Source organism: Mytilus californianus, unplaced genomic scaffold (genome assembly GCF_021869535.1).
Source record: "Mytilus californianus isolate M0D057914Y unplaced genomic scaffold, xbMytCali1.0.p SCAF_2, whole genome shotgun sequence".
Lineage (NCBI taxonomy): Eukaryota > Metazoa > Mollusca > Bivalvia > Mytilida > Mytilidae > Mytilus > Mytilus californianus.
The window spans coordinates 80,274,953-80,289,316 of NW_026262668.1; the positions used below are offsets into that span (position 1 = coordinate 80,274,953).

Sequence of the window (14,364 nt, forward strand, 5' to 3'; positions counted from 1 at the left end):
GACTAATGGCCTGTCAAAGTGATCAAGTCTTCAATATGAAGAACCTACTTCCATTTGTCTATACAAAAGCAAATGCCAACAGTAACAACTTGTTAGCTTTTGCTGTGTTTTCTGAATTTATTTCAATCGTTCATCATCAATTTCTTCATCTGTTGTCCGGATGAAACGATTCAGATTTTTCCTCGACGTCCTGTTGTTTTTATAAAAGGACTTAACACCACTACTAACCCGGTCTCCACGCGGTCGCTTTTAACCAATGATATTACTAGAAATGTATAGGTGGTAAGATAAATATATATATTTGGACGCCATTTACCGGAGAGGAATATACGGACTGTCATATTAATAAATCAGAAGGGATAATAGGAATCTCCTAAAATAACACACAGCACAAAAGATTAAATCTGCTACCAACATCCGATTCCTAAAAAAAAAAACCTGACCCACATAGACAAACAAGAACGATAACATTAAACTTGTACGTTCTTTTGGAATGTCAACGAAACATGACGAAATAAATTTTTCGTCGCTCAATATATTAGATACCCAATATGTATATGTGTCCTTAAAAACATCATTACATGAATATAGCACAGTCTGCAAATTACTCCATAAAAATTCTATCCAAATTACTAGCTTCTATTCAATCAAGAATCAAAAGCGGTCTTTTAAGTTATTAAAGAGATACTTTCTCTTGGAAATCATAAAGTGCGGATTTTTAAAGTTAAAAGATCTGTTGAAGGGTCCATACCGCCGCGAGTGCGAGAGGACGTGGATTCGATCCCCCGGTTTTAAACGGGTAACAATGGATTTGTCGTATTCACTATATTTCTTCTATAACGACTTACAATGTACAAATGCATCAACATTCACCAATGTGGCTAATGGTTTGATTTTTAAATATCTGTTATCATTTGCCGAGCAAATATTGCCTACATTTCGAGAACGCTCGACTTTACTACTAAGTTTTAGAGGGTTTCGTGGTATTCATTGTTTAATTTCTGTTTTTTTAGTGTTTTTTTCTGTTCTTCCTCGACTTGTGCCTTTCGAACACCAATTATTATCTTCAATGTTTTACTTATTGTACTATTATTTACATGAGTGTTAAGCTTTTATAACAAACCCTTTGACCTGTGAAGTGTACATTGAATAATCTAACTTTACACTTAAAATACTTCAAATCAGACTGCCTCAAGAAGCTGAAAAGCTTATAAAACTACTGTGTTTTTTACATTGACACAGTGCACCATTTTATTTTCTACAAAAGCAAGTCAACTTATATAGATTCGTGGTCAACGACTCAACGACAGGAGTTGTGTACTCAATTAAAAAACGACAACAGGAGTTGTGTACTCAATTAAAAACGTATAGAGATAACAACAACAGGAAACAGGAGACAGGAGATGGGCACTAATAAGTAACAATATTGAATGACCATCTATAACGACAACGACAGGATATAGGTTTTTCATAACCAAATTATCGCAACTACGTTTTATTGAACTGATTCAAAATACGTTTTAACTCTCTGTTATTTTTTTTTTATTTTTTATTTTTTTTTTTAGCCACCGTTTGTATTGTTGAACTTTGTATATGTTTTTGTACTAAGGCATATGTTATCCATCGTTTTAGGCGTCAATTGTGTATTGTTCGTATAGATTTATTCCTTATTGATGAAATGAAAAGGATCGATACTAATACCCAACATTTTCGTTTATTAATGCTATGAAGTTTTAGATTTTCATGCCGAAAAAAACCTTTTGATGTCACAACTAAGAAGGAAGAAGATGTAAGGGAACTAACTTCTTTTTATTTTGTCTCTCGTACATAAACAATAGATATTCGGTAACAGATGTTTACTTAATGCCCAATTACAAATATTTGAGGTATATTCAGAACGAGAAAAAACTAAACAATATGTCAAATTGGTGTGTCCGAAAATTTTGGTCGAACTGGAAGGAGGGTGTTAAGTTTTATCATTGCAACTTGCAAAAAAGGGCATATTGTGTAGGTGTAATTTTTTCTTGCATAACGTTACCTACGCACCCTTGAAGAGTTGTATGTAATGCAAGGGTGATTTCCTTCAATGGGCATAGGGTTTTGACTGGACGTGGTTGCGTATTTATGCATCCCACAAACTGAAACCACTGAGCACGGTTCATACTTCTGATCGACTGACGATTTTAAATTCCAGTTAACCCTTCCGAGCGGGGACATCCCAACTACCTAATTTATGATAACATTATAACAATAAACAAATTTTTAAAAGTAAACAAAAAAAATACATTTTGATAATCAATTACACGAAAGTTGCAATTTTTTTGTTTTCAAATAGCATCAAACCTGTTACCATTACTTTTTAAACTTTGTGTGCAGTGAAATAACAGAAAAGCGTTTTGCCCCTAAACAATAGTTGTACAGAGGATTTGTTTATTGTATTTTCACTTTTCGTAATGGTTGTTTCTATTTTCTTGAAATAATAGTGAAAAAATATATATCAAAAATTGATATTCTGCCTTTTTACTGAAAGCATAGTTAGTAAATTTTTTTTTAATTTGACATCACCACGGTTTGCTTAACGAAAGAAATATTTCAACAGAATAATGTAGAATTATACATACATTTTGAGAGTTTATAATCACGTTTGATACCAGTCAATCAAGTTAAAGTGTTATTTTCTCTATTGATTTCTCTACACTATTTATTGATAAATAGATAAAAAATAATATACTTGTCTCAAAAGTCGTTCTGATTCACAAAAAAAAAAATCTCAGAAGAAGTAATTGTTAGAACGCTAGAGTTTTAAATAGAAAATGTCTGTGTTGATTTCGGTAAGTAATTTTTCCAGAAGATGTTGGCATTCCAACAGGCAACATTTGTGAACCGATCATTGGAATTCGATTTTCTTTATTCGTATAAAGCAAAAAATATTTAAAGGTTATTTCAATAAAAGAAAAGATGTTAGCCAAATCTATTTGTCCAAAATCCTTTAATAATAAAAGATGCACTTTATTTAAATGGTAAAAATATAAGAAGTAACTTGTTCACTTATTTTTTCATAATATATTCACGTGAGTTCAGTGTGTAAATAGCATCTATCACCTGGTTTTTTTTCTTCTCAAGAACTTGTGTCTACTAGTTCAATACAGATACTTCCTTGGAACTCTTATCGGTCTTACATACGCTTGTTTACCCTTCTCAGCTCTTCGAAAAATACCATATCACGATTTTGTTTATGTCATTAATTTGAAACTATTAATAAGACTTGATTATTTTCTTCGTTTCAACTATCCCAGTGAGCTAAGACAAATTAATGGCACTACTGGAAAATACAGAAACTGCTTCATACCTAGACCCAGAATTATCAACAGACAGCAAGAGACGCTTCAACACAAATCTGTATGACAAATGTTGCAATTTTAGCTTCCGAATAGTGAATTTTCTTTTTCTGAGTAGCAATATAAAAGAAAGGATTCTTGTTTCACGTGAGTACGGTGTGTATACAGCATACATCACCTGTTTTTTAAGAACATATATGCCCACTAGTTCAAAATAGAGATTCCCATGAAAAAAAAACAGTTATCGATCTGGCCTACGCTTGTTTACCCTTCTCAGCTTTCCGCCAAAAACAATATCACGATTTTTTTATGTCATATGTGGCCTTAATCATATTATATTGACTTGACCGTTTTACAAACTTCCTTTTGTTGATTTTCTTGAATTTCTTATCTTTCCTTTCGGCTTCATCAGAAAAAAATCTCAACTTTATCTATAACAAAGAGGCATTGGGTTGCTTTTTAATTTCTGTTTCTTCTTCCAGATATGAAACAAATATGCGAGAAATTGCCAATTGCTTTAGAAGTTTTAGGATAACGGATTAGATTATTATTCATAAGATAGAAACTTAAATGTGCAGGGAATTCAAAGCTTTTTCATTACATCATATCCACATTCTTCTCTGGATAATCTTGTTCACTTATCATGCAGAACAAATATGTTCTTTACTTTAGTCTTTTACTTTGATCTGTAGAATACAAAAACGTATCAATATATAGTACATAGATCGATTTTCCTTCTATACTTGGTGATAGTTCAGTGCTTAACTTTAGGAAAAACAGATTGGCTACCTTTGCAATATTTGTATTGTTTTTTACGTCTGGTTCCAGACTTTATAATTATTGGATCACAACCACTGGGAATCCATTTACAGCCGGGCGGAGTATGAAGTATTCCTGTATAAAATCCAGAAAAAATATGTATGGTTGTCATTCGATTGAAAATTGTGATCATTGGTCAAAACAAATTGCACCACCTTCGGCTGTTTGTTGTGTCGATAACTATGTCAGCCTTTTCATATCTCCACCACCGCCATCTCCAAACGCTGTTTTTCCAAGACATTATTATCTCTATATGCCATGTTTTCTCTCTCCAAACACGAATTCTACCCACAACCGGTTTCAACAAGAATCTACTCTCTCGGCCAATAGATTCTCCTCACTGTATTCTTTTCCTTCGATACCTGACTATAGTTTCTGGTCGTTTGATTGGGCGGTGATTCCAAAGACGGATACTAAGCAGACTGCATATACCAGTTTTCATATTGTCATAAATCAGTATCACGAAAATTGCTAAACACGTTTTAAACAACCAAAATCGATTCAATATCTGTATCTGTTATTTATCCTGTGTTAACAATTTTCAGATGAGACAATATAATTTTCATAATTTTTATTTTGAAAGAAATATTTTGAAAATTAAAATTGGTGCTGCTTAACTTATGTCCGAGTGTATATATCTAAGACTCCATTTCAGAACTTGTGTCAGATTTGGACAATTAGAAAACAAAAGATATCAATGTGTTTAAAGAATTTCATGTTATCAGATAGTTTTTGATCTTGAAAGAGCATTGGGCGGTTTTTTGGTTTTGATGGCATATCTTTGATGATCTCTGATCAAACCTGTATCAAAGTTTTAGAAATTTACCTGTGACGTCACTTTTGTGGCGTTGATCCAGTCGTGTGAAAGACAGTTCGTGGTTCTGTTGTGCTGTTTTTGTGTGCTGTCCTATGTTGTTTTACGTGTTCGTTTTTATTCTGTGGTTAGCATGTCGAAATGTACTATTGTATTGTTTATTTGTGTATTTCTCTGTCCTGAATGTTCTTCCATTTATTTGTACTGTATTACTGTCATGTAATGTTGTCATATTAGTGTTATATTTAACATTGCCATAAAAGCGCGAGGTTTGGCTAGCCACAAAACCAGGTTCAACCCACCATTTTTTCTTCAAATGTCCTGTACCAAGTCAGTAAAATGGCAGTTGTTATCTTATAGTTCGTTTCTGTGTGTGTTGCATTGTCGTTTGTTTTTTTTTTCACTGTTGATTCTGTTGTTTCGTTGTTTTCCTCTTATAGTTGATGTGTTTCCCTCGGTTTTAGTTTGCAACCCGGATTTGTTTTCTCTCAATCGATTTATGACTTTCTAACAGCGGTATACTACTGTTGCCTTTATTTATACATGTTCACTGCTTTTCTAGGCTCGGGTGATTTAAATAAAGACGATATCATCTATTTAAATGGGTTGCATAGTTTTTGATAAAAGCGCAGATATCAGACGCGGCTTTGATTTGAGTATATTTGTGATGATGCATTCTAAAATCGTTAATCAACAGATCTTTATTCTCACTGGAAGCTGTAGGGAAATGGGACAAAGGAAAATGTTTATGCAACAAAAACATTTCAGCTACTATTGAATGATATGAATTATTGTCTGACTGTAGTTGAAACTTGTCAATTTCGAATCAAATTGGGTTTTTTTAGACAGTAGGAACATTCGAATATTTTGGGTTTTTGTTTTTAAAGTGTGCAACGGAGAGGTGACAAAATTCTTAACATTTTTTTCGTAACATGAGAGAAAAGGACTTCTTGCATACTTCCTGATATTCGAGAAAGTGTGAAGGAAACGTGTACCGTAACCGCCCATTAATTCAATAATCGTAATGGTCTATGACCTGCTTGATTGAGGGTTTTTTTTTTAAATAAATTTTCTGACATTGATTAAGAAAATCTTATGATCAATCAGAGAGATTTTAAAAAAGGTCTATTCCTTATTAAGTAACTTAAGATAAACAATATTCGTCGACAATAGAACTGTTTGTGCGCAGTCAAATCCCCATATTGACCGTGGCAAAGCAACCCAGAAGCATTATAACTTAATACCAAGGATTGCTTAAAACAACATATGGACTATAACAAAAACACAAACAGAAACAAACTAAAAACAACAGAAGACTATAAAAACTTATTTATAGCAATTTTGTGTCCAAAAACATGAAATGTACATTATATTATATTTTATTCGGGATCTTCACAGGGGATATGGGTTCATATTCCCTGTCATAACAACAGTAACAATATGCTTTATTTAAAAACACTCTGTCACATTCACATGTGAAACAATAGGTAAACATATACAAAATACTATCACATATAATCATAAAAAGAATTAAAACAACTTTAAAATGGAATATATTAATAATTACTATACTTTATAATACTTTACTTAACTGTCAGTATTTTATATCACCTGAGCCGTCAGTCGATGAGACTATATGACACTGATTGGGAAAATGAGCTTATACCCCTTGTGAAGTCCGAATAACAATTATTTTATACTGGAGTGATCGATTTTAACATTATTTATCATTCTTATCATCGTTTTTGTTCACAGGGGATATGTTCGCATATTCCCTGTCAAGGTGACAAATCAAATTGCAGGATTAGTCAGGACATTTCAGTCCAGTATATAATATAAATATATATAATAAGAATTGAGAATGGAAACGGGGAATGTGTCAAAGAGACAACAACTCGACCAAAGAGCAGAAAACAGCCCAAGGCCACCAATCTGTCTTCAACGCAGCGAGAAAAACCCGCAACCGGTGGCGGGCTTCAGCAGGCCCCTTAAGAATAATGTATACTAGTTCAGCGAAATGGACGCCACAATAAACATATACAAAATACAATCACATACAATCATAAAAAGACTCCAAAACATATAAATGAACTAGATGATTTTTCATTTCCTATTGTTACTTATCCATTTTTAGATGGTGACGTTCCCTTGTCACCATCTTATGGTGTTTATATATTTTATATTTATGACTAAAATCAGCAAAGACCTATCGAAACAACATCTGATACAAAAATTTAATAACACTTTTAGATATTTGGATGATATATTGGCTCTCAAAAATGACGACTTCAGTATGTACACTAAAGAGATTTATCCTGCTGAATTGACCTTAAATAAAGCTAATACTAACAATGACACTGCCCTTTTATGGATCTTGATATCTATATCTTTAATGGGAAGCTTAATACCAAAATTTATGATAAAAGAGATGAGTTTTCATTTCCTAATGTTAATTATCCATTTTTAGATGGTGACGTTCCCTTGTCACCACCTTATGGTGTTTATATATCTCAACTTGTTCGATTCGCTCGTGTATGTAACAACGTATTTAATTTTAACGAAAGAAACCTCTGTATTACTGAAAAATTATTACACCAGGGTTTTCGATATCACAAACTAGTCAAAACATTTACTTAATTTTATCATCGTTACAAGGACATCATTCGTAAATATAAATCAACATGCAGACATCTTATACGTTCAGGTATTTCACATCCAATCTTTTATGGTAATATTCTATACAAAGCACAAAAATATCGACATTCACCTCAAAAGCTAACCAAACCTTTAAACAGACTTATTCAGAAGGGATATAGTTACGATACTGTTGACAGGTCATTAAAGATGGCATATTTTGGTATTAATATTGATTCACTGGCATGTCAGTAACTGCTAGTAGTCCTTTGTTAATTTATGTATCATTGTCATTTGCTTAGTTTCTTTTGTTACCTATTCTGGCATCGGACTTGGACTTCTTTTTAACTGAGGTTTACTGTGCGTATTGCTGTGCGTTTGTTTATTCTACATGGCTGAAGGTATAGGGGGAGGGTTGAGATCTCACAAAACATGTTTAACCCCGTCGCATTTTTGCGCCTGTCCCAAGTCAGGAGCCTCTGTCCTTTGTTAGTCTTGCATTTTTTTTTTAATTTAGTTCATTTATATGTTTTGGAATTTAGTGTGACGTCCATTTTCATTGAACTAGTACACATTTTTGTTTAGGTGCCAGCTGAAACCCGCCTCCGGGTGCGGGATTTTCTCGCCGTGTTGAAGACCGCATTGGTGGTCTTCGGCTGTTTTCTGCTTTCTGTCGGGTTGTTGTCTCTTTGACACATTCCTCATTTCCATTCTCAATTTTAGAATTGAAAAAACAAAAACACAAGACTAACAAAGACAAGTGGTTCATGACTTTGGACAGGCGCATATTACACACATATTATTATGTTTATTGAAAAAAATAGAGTAACACTGAATCTATAGTTAATGTGATTCACTCAGTGTTTGTTTGTTACCTTGATTTTTCTTCTTTATCCATTGATGATGTTTTAACATCGGTAAAATACTGTTGTATAAATTTGCAACATATTAAATGACAAGTTGAGTCATTTGATGATGAATAATCAGGGTTTGGTTGATAATAAAAAAAAAACGGTTTTCGGAATAGCTGAAGTACTGCAGATTACATATTGCCGCCCACTAGTATAATGGATGTTCTGGGAAAATACGTATCAGCATTTTGATAAACAGGCATGCAATAGAACTGAAAGATCTATGTTGTGAAATACACTAAATAACCAATGCATAGCTATGAAAATGTTCTCATTGCTGTTTAGAACAAGTGTTAAGTACATATAACTAGCAATTATTTGAATTCAATCGAAATTGGTATTAGTAAATGATTTTATGATAAAAAAAAACTCATACAAAATACCAGGCTTATAATTTGGTGAGCTAAAAGTGGCGCTCGATTCAAAACAGTTGGAAGACTTAATCAAAAAGTAAGTTGACAAGCACAACAAAACACCAAAAATATGGAAAAGTTGTGCATAATGCGACCAAGGCAATCTAGGCCTGGGTGGTAGAAACCCTTCGTGCTTCTAAAAGTTCAACATTTTATAAAACTTCAATTTACAGAAAATGAACATATTATTAATGATATTTCATGATAACTCAAAAGTGCTTGCTACTGGGCTTGTGATACATTTGGGGACGATATGTCCACCAGCAGAGGCATCGACCTAGTTTTTGTAAAAGCTCGTAAAAGATTCCAGGTTGATAAATAGGTACGCCAGACGAGCTTTTCTTCTTCATCAGACTCATCAGTGGCACTCGAATCAAAACAGTTGTGCCAAATACGGCTAAGGCAATCTTTGTCTGGGGATAGACAACCTTAGTGTTTCGAAAAATTTAACATTTTATAAAAAGAAAAGTATCACAGAAATTCACCATATCAATGATATTTCATGTCAACACAAAAGTGCTGACTACTAGTCTTGTGACTCGTCCGGGGATGAAACGTTGTTATTGGTTTAAAGTAACATTTAGACAATCAACAAGGAACAAAAGATTAAACCTCATTGCGTGATGACCATGAACACCGAATTGCGTAAAATTATTCGCTAGATGTGTGTACCGATAACTGATCTGTGCATCGAAGAACACATTTGTGGGGTTTTAACACATTAAAGGCTATAAAACACAAGAAATATAACAAATGCTGCATTATAGTTGATCGACAAACTTATTGTAAAATACTGTGACAATGCAAACACTTAGACAACTATGAAGCACATTCAAATATTTGTTAAATAGCATAACAGGCAATAAAATATGCATCCTGCCATAATTAGAATAGACAGTATAGCAATTTTGATAAACGTTCTGATTGAAAACGAAAAAAAGTTTGTAGAAGAGATATAAATACGCCATAACTGTAAACATACAAGAGAATACATATTAAGCATGAAGAAACGTTGTATCGCCTCGACACAGCACACATGAATATTTGATGTGAAAGTATTGAAATTGCTTTGTTTCAATCACTTTGAAGTGGTTGATTTGATTATAGAATATTTATTTATTTTCAAAATAATTTAATTGGTAGAACAGAGAACAAAATAAACAAATAATTTAAATTTAATTAGCTTTTAACATTTGTAAATGCAACTTCAATGATTTTGGATAAAAAAGAAAAAAATATGTAACTATCAGGGTCATCATTTTTATTTAGTTAAAGCATCTTCCGGAGAGTGACACATATCCGAACAAACTGTTTCAATCGTATCAACATACAGAGCACTTTCGGTTACCGTAATAGTTCACATTAAAGCATCGTTATCAGTTTTCTTTACAAAATAAATTGAATGTATGATTGCGAGAAAAAAAAACCATTATCCAATATATTTGTTATTGTTCTGGAACACCTGATATCAGACCACCACCACCACCCTTCACCTTTATGTTTCTTATTGTAACTGCACAGTTTAAAGTTGCCGTAAATTTTAAGTTGTATCGGTTTCCATCATTATACATTTATAATATCCCTGCTATTACATTTGTAATTAGTGATATTTTTGTCCTCTGTAGATACAAGTAGTTATAATCGTACATTTGACCTTTATTCATTATGTGTATATTTCATCTTTAAATTGATATTCCCGAATCAGCCAAAAACAACTGAATTTTCTTGTATAATATTACCAGTTGGTCAGTGAACCACTAAATCTGGATCAAAACCCTTATGTGGCATACATTTCTAATTCATAACAGAAATCTGTACTAACGGAACATCGGTAATCTAATCAATGGACAAAACTCATCTGTATCGTGAGTAAGTCTCTACATAATTTCCTATACCTGCCTTACAGTAAGTTTCTTTTCTTACGTCAACACTTTAGAATCATTTGATAAAAGTGTCATGTACTGGTTGCTTCTGTATTTGCCCTAGCATAGATTCAAGGTTAGCTGAATAGGTCCCGAGACCCGAATAACATTCGAATGAATTATATTTGTCCCAGCTTATTATGGCTTTCTTCCGTCCTTCTTTATATGTGTGGAGTATACAATGTGTGGCTTATTAGACTTACCCACAGCACTGCAGTCCAGTTTCTTTACAAATTCAGTGTAAACACTTCGTTGTAAAATTAGAGTCTGTTTAAAGTTTAAGTTTAATACTTCTGTTTTTTTAACGAAAACGGACACATCGCTTTAAATCTAGTCACTGAAACAGAAAACAAATAATGTTAGAAACTAGATCAACATAGTTTACAGTAGTTGCAAATGACATTTTACCGCAATACCAAGTAATTTAAAACATCGAAATTAAAACGAGGACAACGAGATGGTACATCTATCGAGAAAAGATAGGACAAAAGAAATTTTTATTGAGACTATACTGTTTAAAATTAACAGGTTTGCAAGGAAAATTGTCCACAGAGCTTTATGCTATCACTCCAAAGAAGTTTAAAACTTGTAAATTCATGTGTTTCTTCTTTCAATCGAAAGTGTTTATGTGTTGCTTAATAACGTTTGGGATTTACATCCAGCAAATGTATTGAGCTGCACACTAGAAATGCCAAATCTTTGGGGTTTTTCATTCTTCTCAAAATCTTATTTCTCACATTCTGTATAAGCCAACGAAATAGTAACCGAACGATACAAATAGTCAAAAGACATCTCGAGGCTTAGCTACAAACCGTCTGACAAACATAAGCGTTGCCGTTTAATTGATTGTGTTGATAGGTGGGATACTTAGACCCATGATAAAAAATAAGAGGATAAGATGAGATATCTTTTTTCAACCAACCATTTTTCAGTGCCTGAAAAATATATACAGAATTGCATTATAACCATTCGTGAACTGAAAAATGGAGCTCCAGAAATGTCATAATTTGTTAAGATTTTAAATCCTTTGGTCAATTTGAAATGGAAATAAATAATACCACATTTTCCTATGGAAAAGCCACAAATTTTAAGCATTCATAAAAATAATTTGTCCTTCCTTTAAGTCTCTTAAGCAAGCTGTAAAAGTATCGTCTGAATTTCCTATTGATGAATAATAAAAGATACGGGGTTCACGGTAAAGATATAAAATCCGTATCCAAAGACACAAACACAAGACATTCAGAGTCAATAGAGGTCAATAAAGGTCCTCAACACTGATAGACAATATGTAAAGCTTAACATCGTCTCAAACCTAGATATTTTGAAACTGAATTTAACAGAGATTGTCAAAGATCTGTCAACAACACCAAATACATTAAACAGAAAACCATATGAAGATATGCAGCACGTACGACAGCGATTAAATGAAAAAGAACTAACTGCAAATACATGAATTTCTGAAGTTTTTTACTATATATATTAAATTAATTGAGTGCCTGCTGGAAAAAATGTACCAATTATAGAATAATAGAACACCAACTTACAAGTAAAATTATTTTCCTCAAAATGGGAGAAAAGTAAAAATGCAAATGATTTTAGTAAACAACCAATCCTTCACACAAAAGAACTTGTTTAACTAGACGAAAATGTTTTTATACAATTAACATAGAAAGAAATGGAACAAAACGAACTAATGGTCTTTTTGACATTGAAACATCTTTTTTATTTATATTGTGTCAAAGATCAAACTTCGTTCAGTGTATATTTACTTGTTTTTGTGTATTGTCTTTTTGATCTAGTTAAGCCATTTCAATTGATATTTTATTGTGTGTCTTTTTATGCTGTAATGTTATACCACTGTTTCAGGTTAGGGTGAAGGTTGGCGCCTGTTAAAACGTTTAAACCCGCTGCATTTTTATTCACTTGTTCTAAGTCAGGAGCCTGTTGTTCAGTGGTTGTCGTTTGTTGGTGTGGTTCATAAGTGTTTCTCGTTTCTCGTTTTAAATATAGATTAGTCCGTTGGTTTTCCTGTTTGAATTGTTTAACAATAGTCTTTTTGGGGCTCTTTATAGCTTGCTGTTCGGTGTGAGCCAAGGCTCCGTGTTGAAGGCCGTACTTTGACCTATAATTGTTTACTTTTTACACATTGTGACATGGATGGATAGTTGTCTCATTGACACTCATACCACATCTTCTTATTTATAATAATTTCTATTTGAAACAAGATACAAAAATACAGATAAACACTGGTAGAATATTGGTTTATGATTAAAAAAAGAACCAAACCTACAAAGCACTTTCCTTGAATATTTAAACCATTGCCCTGCTTGTGGATGAAATATGAGGAAATGATTGTACTTTAATGAAGTCTCCTTATATGCTTCCCAGACGTGAATAATATATGTGTTTCTCATAAAACATTTCAAGCTAAACCTAAGACAAATAATATCAATTCAAATATGCAGCCTAATAAAATTCTTCGTAAATTAAAGTTTGACGGCTGAAAAAAAAATTATAGTTTAAATCGAAACACTCCCAAGCCTCCCTTTACAAAAATCTCAAAATAGAAAGAGCATTATTAAAAAAAGAAAATGTATACCTTATGATTGTCGAATTTCTTCGCTATTTTAGTGTTTTATGGTACTGCTTAAAACGATGACACACCTTCGTCATCTACCATGATTTGAAATGAATTATAATCACAATTAAAAAGGATTTATCGAATCCCGCACGTCGGAGGTGCAATCGACTACAATCTTAATTGATTAGGATCGCCAGTTTTTCTACCGAAGGTCAGTGGTTCTCTCCGGGCACTCCGGCTTCCTCCACCAATAATAACTGACCGCCGCAAAATAGCACAATAGTGCTGAAAGTGGCGTTAAACACCAATCAATCAATCTATCACGTTATTCTTCCAACCTAGAAGTAAAATTAAATGTAAACTGAACTTACTTGCTTTTAACTGATAAAGGGTATGTTTTGAAACAAGAAGCGTTAATTCCATGGCACGAAATAAGAAGTGAATATAATAAAACTAACTTCATCGCTATCCATTGTTTTCAAAATTGCAGCCGAAATTGTATATGGCAAATGTAAGTTAAATCCTAAAATATCTCATGGGTTTTTATTGAAATTAAGTACCGCCTGGTGCAAGTTTGGTGACTTTATTGTATGCATACATACTATTGAAATCATACATTTATCCAAACAACACTTATACATCTGATGCACTTCTTTTCAGCGTGAGTCTGTTTAATATATTTTGCAGCCTCTTTAACTGGGAAAAACCCTACGATATTTTTTTTCCATTAAATAGCCTAGACTACGTCTCTTTCTCAGTATATATATATCCCTTTTACGTCTTGAAATTGACCCAACGCTGTTTAAATATAAAAGAGTGTACATTCTGATATGTCTCATGTCTCGCCTGTTTTAGTTATCATTATTGAATTTACGTTGAAAGTCCGTTATATAGGTGTTTTACTACAAATTGCATTACCAATGATCCATGTA

At 32.9% G+C, this 14,364-nt stretch overlaps 1 protein-coding gene across 1 annotated transcript in view; it reads right to left on the reverse strand.

The window, feature by feature from the left end:
• The window catches only part of LOC127728294 (ral guanine nucleotide dissociation stimulator-like 1), a 431,288-nt gene that overhangs the window by 229,043 nt on the left and 187,881 nt on the right, over positions 1-14,364 (reverse strand). The window lies entirely within an intron of this gene.